Genomic DNA, 9085 nt, shown 5'->3' on the forward strand with positions numbered 1-9085 from the left:
GGGATAAATTATTGTATTAAATCTCTTTGTGCAGCAAAGGGACAGTGTGGAGTGTTTGTGGATATAGAAGGGAAAGAAGAGGGAATAACAACGGGAGCATGAGAAAGTGAAGGGATTAGATTAGCGAAGGAAGAATGATTTACTTGCAATTGTGCTTGGAAAAAGGAGGACATAAAATATATAAAGAGAAAAAGTGGCAGGTAATAAAAGTGTCAGGGAGAAGGTAAGCAAGAACTGGAGGAAGAGTAAGAAGTTGTTTTACAAGGAAGTAAATGCCAAGAGAAGGTCAATGAACAGATAGATCTCGAGTGAAATGTACAAGTTAGTCATTATTTTTATGATTTGTTAAAAGTTGAAAGTTGAAGATAAAGACAGAACTGAAGGAGTCGAAAGTAGAAGGCGTTGTTGTGAGTTTGAAAATACTTGTGAAAGGGACTTCGAGGAGGTAAGATGTTCCATTAAGAGGCGAAGAATGAGAGACAATAAACGTTAATGGGGATAAAAGTGAGATTTCTGTAGTACAACGATTATAGTGATGGAGTGGCTGACATGGATTTGTAAGGTATGTCTTGATAAGGGAAAGGTTCCACTGGAATGGATTGCATGCAAAAGTGTTTGAGGTTGCCATAAAAATTGTAGGTGGAAGGTAGAATGATAGGGCTATTGAGATGGTTTGGTTATATAAAAGGCTGGAGTATGATAGGTTATTGTATGTGTTTCTGTGTGAATGGCTGTGTGGAAACTGTGACTAACTGGTCTCGTGGTAGGTCGGGCATTACCCTATGGTTCCAGCGTAGGCACCCAGCATCCAACAGTATGTAGGTTACAGTATCTTCTGAGGTTGGGAATAATGACGTATACTGTGAAAAATACAATGTTTATGTATGATTTTGTATTTGGTATTTGAATGTACAGAAATACATACACCTGCAAGAAGGAAGAAGCAACCTTTCGTAACAGCGATTTTTCGGTGTTTTTTGATGGTAATAAACGGGCAGTTCCACCCTCAGAGTAAAATACAATAATAATTCTGAAGTGTCTGAGAACATAGAATAAAGAAAAGAATTCATATCTTATTTTTAGTGAAAGGGGAAACTAAAAAAGAATTTATTGTTTATATTTAGTGAAAGGGGTATAAAGGTCTGTATGTATTGGGACTGGCGAGGAACTGTTATTTTTATAAGGATTACACTATTGTGTATATATAGATTGTTTTTCATTATGTAAATGTTCCCTAGCAAATCATGTTTCATTCATTGTTTTATTTTCATCTGAAGTGAGCCGGCTGCTATAAGGTCTCCTCCAAGGCCGTTTGGACAGGTTAAGTTTATCACAATTATCAAATTCCTCTCAGTTCTCGATCTCAGGCGGACGTTGCGAGTGAGCAGTTAGTTACAGTTTGCAAGAGCAGTTTAGACTGTTTCCTGATGGAATGGATGATAATTCAAAGGCGCCTCAGGGAGATGAAAAAGCTTGGGGCTTTGAATTCAGTTCGGTCGAACTGAATGTTTGACATTAGTTAGATGATATCGTGTGTGTGCGTGTGTTTTCTCTTTCTTTTATTTTTCATTGAACTTTGCAGGATGTCTCAATGGTAACCATGAGAATGTGCCGATATTAAATGAAATTAGATAGTACGTATTGGAGATTTTGGGCAGAATTGATATAAATTGAAGAGTTTTAATTTTGCATAGTTTTGAGAAGTTTTATTTGTTCATTAGCTGAAGAACAACAGCAAAACTTGTAAAAAAAAATTTGTTGTTCTAACACTTCATCAGTACAAACGATGGTACATTTTGTAATTTTCAAAACGTGAAAAAATAATCTGGTCATGCAGATATTCATGCACAACATGACTCTAAAGGAAATACCAAGAATATTTTAACTTTTTTTAATAGTATACGATTTAGTTATATTTTTTTTCAGTAATCTTGATATTTTTTTTATTTTTTATTCTGGCAATGTTTTTCCCTTTCCAAGCTTGATCGGAAATAGAATTTGGCGAGTCCTGTCGAGGCTTTGGGGAATAACAGGATCTTCACTATCATTCGTTGATTGAGAATTTTTGCTCATTTTGACGAAACGTCTTTTCGATACGGGACAGGCATTGCATGTAAGTGGCGAAGCCCATTTTTTTTTCACTAGGTTTATCAGTTTAGTTAAACATACAAACACACACACACACACACACACACACACACACACACACACACACACACACACACACACACAAAGGTTATACCACGGAGGAAAATGAAAACACAAGAGCTGCCGAGATCTTTCGGCAAGACTGATCAGAACAAAGAGAAACACAATACAGGTAAGCATAGACAAATGGACATTACAGGATTATCAAAATGTCCAGTTCACTTTAGAGAAACGAAAAAACGCCTGTGGGCTTGATTAAAGATTTTAAAAGCAGCCACCCACATGGGGTCACAGGTAATTTAGTCGGAAAACAATACATTTTGAAAAACGACCGGACAATACAAATTTAGTAAAATCCCGAAATTTGTGATCTTTGACCCTGCAGATTATCCCGGTTGAAAGCATGGCCTGTCTTTAGCCGATGATCCCAATGCCTTTTTTTGTTAATCCTCTTGATATGGCATACTTGTGCATTAGTTCTTTGGCCAATAAAAGTCTTGTTACATTCTTAACAAGGAATACGGTATGCAATATATTTTGAATTTGGCTGACTATTTTTAATTAGTTTATTTCTCGGGGTCAAAGATAAAAAAAAAAAAAAAAAAAAGGAATCTGGTGGAGTCCACTTTTATTGAAGCCACGTCAACAAGGAATTGAAATCTCCATCCTGGATTATACCTTGATCCTCTTTCCTTATCTCATTTGCTTAAAGAACATGGCGCCCAGATTAACAAACTATAACCCAGCCCCCTCTTTCTGTTTTTGTATATAAAAGTCTGTCAACTTCTATTATATTCAGTTTCAACTTGAAAATGTAGAATATACTACGAAAGTAATTGTTCCAAGTCCCTGTTACACTTCTCTCTCTCTACCGTTGATTTAATTATATTCTCAAGTACGTGTGCCTTCGTGCTACATTGGATATGGATACCACGCAAAACCTACTCCTGTTCCCTTTTCTGCCAGAATGTTCTCTTCAATTTCCAAAGGACACTGGTTAAAGCAAATAGTACTAGCCTGCGAAGAAAATTCCTGCAAAAGTGTCTGCGAGAGCATGTAATCCCTAAGTCAATATTACTTATGCGATTACGAGTGGACAGTGAATCTCCTTTCAATGAATTATGGGTGATCTCCCTCAAAAAACAGATAGAAAAGACAAAAAGGCTTGAATTTAATATTTTCAAGAAGCTGAGAATTGACAGATTGATTTAATTTCATGAACAAGATTCCCCCGGATTGGAGAACATCGCTGCTGAAAAGAAAATTTATAATAAACATGAATTCAAACTAAACAAACTAGTGCATCACCTGGATCACAACTTAAAAAGCCTCATTTTGATAAGTGAGTGGAGTAACAAACATAAAGATGATTGTGTAATAAATCATTCAAGCAAAGAACTGAACCAGAATCTTAAATGTGCGTAAAGTTATGGTTTATCGTATGCCATTAGTAATGAGGTTCGTGCACAAACACCATTTCAGATATCCAAACTGGGAAAGAAAAACATGTATATCACCGTCAGTGAATTTAGTTAAAGGACTTTTTTTCGGATTACTTTAAAGGCCTAATAAAATAGTGAATTTCCCGAAAAGGTTTATCGATACAATTCAAGAAACGAAGAAAGATAAAAGTTTGCATATTACTAAAGTTGACAAATCCAATTGTTTTGTAGTAATGGATAAAATATGTGGAAAAAATGGAAAACTTATTATCTGACTCTAGTACTGACAAAAAGCTACGGAAAGACATATCAGCTGATGTCATAAAAAGTTTCAATTCTAAAATAAAAACTATGCTAAAGGAATTCAATTCAATAAAAGAGAAAGTGACGACTATTGGCCCATCTTTACCTTACATGTACGGATTAATCAAGACTCATAAAAGAGACTTCCCTATTCAGTTCAACCGGTTCTATTAGCTAGAAACTTTCTAAATATCTAGTTAAATTATTATCACCTTTCCTGGGTACTATTTCAAATTCCTATTTACAAAACTCTGGATTTCTGGGCTAGACACTTATCCAGTACTGACAAATTAGCCAGTTTTGATGTAACATCTTTATTTTGTTATTATAGATTTGGTATCCCCTTATATAAAAAAAATTGTAAATTCACTTCAATGATGATTTTTATGAACAGATATTTGGTATGGTCATGGAGTTGTATAATCTACACATCCCTTCCAATGTTATTATAGATGTGGTATCCCCTTATATAAAAAAAATTGTAAATTCACTTCAATGATGATTTTTATGAACAGATATTTGGTATGGCCAAATATCCATTTACATGGAGTTTTTTTTAATCTAGATATATTCCAAGAAATTTATTTTCTAAGGTGTTTTGGGTTAGATATGTAGACAATTGTTTTAAGAAATGTAAATATTCCTGATTTCCTGCATACAATTAATAATCTTGTACCATCCATAAAATTCACAATAGAATATGAATAAAATAATTGTATACCATTTCTGGATGTCTTAGTTATTAAAAATAACACCAATTTTAGTTTTAAAGTATATAGGAAACGCATGAATAACTTGTCATATATTCAGTTTTACTCTAATCATGCTAAACAAATTAAGATGTCAACATTTTCCAGTATGTATCTCAGCACTCTTAGAATTTGTAGTCCGGAATTTTTAGATGATGAGTTTAAAATTATTGGTAAAATAGGAGATTCATTATATTACCCTCCATATTTTTTGGAACTTTGTAAAATTAAAGCAAAAAAGACGTATAACAATGCAATTAGTAATAGCAAAGAATTTAAGAATATTCTCTGTATACCATTTCATCCTAATTTCATTCTTGCTGTACCCCTTTTAAAAACTATTGATATTAACTTAGAATTTAAATATAATGATATTTTGAGAAATAAAATAATTAAGAATAACCCGCCAAATTCAAACAATATTGTATACAGTATTTGTAAAGAATGTAATAAGATTTATATTGGGTAAACTTCTAAACAACTAAAGTAACAAATAGTGGCATTGTGGATCATTGGCTTAAGACAGGCCATGGGATAATTCCTCGATAATTTGCAGGGTCAAAAGATCATATTTGGTATGGCAATGGGCAACCCTTTATCACCACTCCTCTCAAACTTGTACATGGAATTCTTTGAAAAACGCTATTTACCTAATATCATTTATATTCCATTAAAGTGGTATAGATATGTTGATGATATTTTAGCCGTTTTGCCTGCTGATATTGATGTAAATGATTTACTTTCTAAATTAAATAACCAAGTACCATCGATTAAGTTTACTTTAGAATTGAAAAAAGACAATTGCCTCCATTTCTTAGATGGCTTGATACATAGAGAACCATTTCAGTAATTCAGTATGTATAGAAAACCAACCAACAACTTAACTTATGTCCATTTTGTCTCGGGCCACCATCTTAATATCCAAATATCAATTTTTTCTCCTATGTTTTTTACGACCATTGCTCATTGTCAGTCCCCAAAATTTGGATAAAAAAATTGAATACACAAGAAAAATAGAGACAGATTTATGTTATCCTTCACATATATTAGATATTTGCAATAATAAAGCCCACAAAAAGTTTTATAGTGTAAGTAATATGGAGAAAAAAACTTCTAAGAACATTCTCAACTTGCCTTATTTTAACGGTTTTGAAACCATAAAATCATTGTTAAAATCTCTTAAGGCCAACCTCGTTTTTTCTTATAACACACTAAGAGGAATGTTAAAAAATGGCCCCAGGGAAAGCAACAACGTAATATATAAAATTCCATGTATGGACTGCCCCACTTTTTTTGTCGGTCAATCTAGTAAGGGCTTAGAAGTAAGAATCAAACAGCATAAATATTCTGTCAAACTGGGCAAACATCCAATGCAATATTCATTCATTTAAGTGAAAACAACCACAGGATAAATTTGATCGGCAGTTCAGTAATTGCAATATCAAAAGATGTCTTATCATGAAATCTTTTAGATTCTGCCATTATACAGCTTACTTCCCACTGTAATTTTAATGTCTGTCGTGGCCTATTTCATTTAGATCCTTGTATATGTAACATGTTTAAGGATGACCTTGAAGATACAGTCACAGACTTAAATGCAAAGATACAATCACAGACTTAAATGCAAATTAGTTGCCTTATAGATATTTTTTTGTGTATGTATGTTTAAGATATATATTTTGTGAATAAGTTTATCTTGCGAAAAAAAGGTTTTAGTTTACCAAAAGTTTGAATGTGGTCAGTTGCCACCATGTATAATCCTTTAATTGTCTTGTCCATGTGTCTGAGCAGTTGGACTTAATCTTTTTGTAAATCTCTTAAGTTGTACCCATGTTTTGTTTGGGAAGGTTTCTAATTCTCCAGGTGTGTTGGATTCTAGGTACTTCTTTTCTTTGTAACCCCTATGTGTCATTTATACGACCCTTCCTTGTCCACTCAGTTTCTAATGTATGTCAGTCTGCTAAGTAAAGGCGTCGAGTCGTAAGATCTTCCGCCTAGTCCATTGTATCACTTTCCTCCGTGGCTTTTACCTTCATTTATATATTCATCACGTTCCAAACTTTCGTGATTCAGTTATACATACAACACACACACATACCTATGTATAGATATATATATATATATATATATATATATATATATACACACACACACACACACACACACACACACACACAGAGTATTAATTTTCAAATGTTCCAGTGGATTTCGACATATCGGTCGCATGAGAAAATATTAATTAAAGTCAGGTTTGATGAAGTTTAGGATTATTCTTAGTGTAATATTATTAGTGGTATAAACATACCTTGTTGAGAATGGTCTTTATAGTGCAAAGCAAGGTAAATCATATAAATTTGTTCAGCGACTGTTCTTAGGATGGCATTCGACACCTTGCCAATTGCGATCTCTCTCTCTCTCTCTCTCTCTCTCTCTCTCTCTCTCTCTCTCTCTCTCTCTCTCACACACACACTCCTGTACCTCTGCAGCTCGTGGTATCTTCACTGCTCCCCACCCGCTACCTGTCTTCTACCTCGTCCCTCCTGTAAGCCAGGTCGGATGGTGATCGCCTTTATTTTATTTTCATTTGCCACCATCCTCGTGGTCTTGTTCCATGAGGGTCTTCCATTACTCGACCCTTTAACCCCTTTATTTTGTTATTTTTGGTGAGATCGTTGCCGTGCTAAATTATAGCTTATTCGGTTCCTATATGACATTTAAAGTCATTTTTATACTCAGATTTCACTGGTAACTTGTATCGTATTGAAGCCTTTTGTGATTTAGCCGTAGACTTTGTGTGCGTGTGTCTGTGTGCAGGAATATATATATAGAAGTGTATACATTATATATATATATATATATATATATATATATATATATATATTATATATATATATATATATATATATATATATATATATATATATATATATATGGGCGTATGTGTGTAACATCTGTCGCGTTTCGTCTTATGTAATTGTAAGTATATCGTTTGTACTAGTTGTTTTGTAATCATGTTATTCCCGTGATAGACTTTATGAATACATATACATATGTATATTCTATATATATATATATATGGCACTTTTACACTTATGACTTTTTTTATATCCACAAATATTGTCATAAATATCATTCACTATTCGTTGGGTTTAAGTTAATTGTAAGATAAAGTGTACTTGTATATTAAGTAAAATTGTGTCATATACTTATATATATATTATATAGATGTGTATAATATTAGATAGATGTGTGTGTGTTGTGTATATATATGTATATATATATATATATATATATGTGTGTGTGTATATATATATATGTATGTATGCATATGTATGTATATATGTGCAATTGCGGGAATTAGGGTGAAGTGGAAGAATGTTTCCAAAGGGCTTTTGAGAGATGCACATCATTCAGGTGATAAAAGGAATTGTCTCTCGCTTTACGTATAAGAGTGAATTATTCATTGTGAATTGAACTTGAGAAACATCAGTTTTCACTCTCATTCGTAATCCAGACAGAGTCAGGTCTTTAATGATGTGGTATCGGTGCAAATTCATGTCTACTCTAGTACTCGCTGCCTGAGAAAAAACTCCATTACTCCAAACGAACTAATCCCAGTGGTTGCTGCTGGAAGTGTTAATTATAAGTATTCTTTTACTTGACGGCCTTTTTTTAAAATATGCAATGATTATTCTTCTTTGGTTTGCTTTTCATATAATAAGCAAGTTAATTAACTATGTATATAAGGATCTGTATGCTGAAAATAGGCCTTAATTAATAGGTTTTCTACTACCTGTTCAAGGATGAACTTGCTAATCTTTGAAATAAATTTTACAGTGTCACTAGCAAGTGCAATCTGCATTATTTTTTTTATTATTCCTTTGCTAGTTAAAAGCTGGTAGCGTCAGTCAAACATCGTCGCCAATTGTGTGAGGTTCCTTGTTTTTTGCTGTAATATGAAGCCAGATTAATTTGACATTACAAACTAGCCATGTGAATCAAAACGAGGACTAGAGGAGGATGAATGAAGGAAACAAGGAAAAAACTAGAAGAAAAAATGCAATTGATAAAAATACAGAGAAGAAAACTAGCGTGAACGTAAAGGGTGAGGGAAGAATTGCACAGAGAAAGGTTAATGAATAAATGGATCTCAAAAGATACTGAGGTGAATCCGGTCGTGGATGAATAGAGTGAATACTTTGAAGATTTGGTGAACATAGAATAGAGGTAGAGTGGGATGATGTATTCGCTGGGTTACAAGTGAGATGCCAGTCAGGTGCAGATAGTGTGATTGAGGGGCAGCCTAGAGTTTATCAGACAATTCTTGGTGCAGGAAAGCTTCCGAAAGACTGGGTAAGAGGAATAATAAGCTTCTCGAATGTATTATGTACAAGTGATAGAAAAGACTGATAATTAGAGAGATGAAATACATTACGTTGTATA

The sequence above is a fragment of the Macrobrachium nipponense genome, chromosome 21 (assembly GCF_015104395.2).
Source record: "Macrobrachium nipponense isolate FS-2020 chromosome 21, ASM1510439v2, whole genome shotgun sequence".
Lineage (NCBI taxonomy): Eukaryota > Metazoa > Arthropoda > Malacostraca > Decapoda > Palaemonidae > Macrobrachium > Macrobrachium nipponense.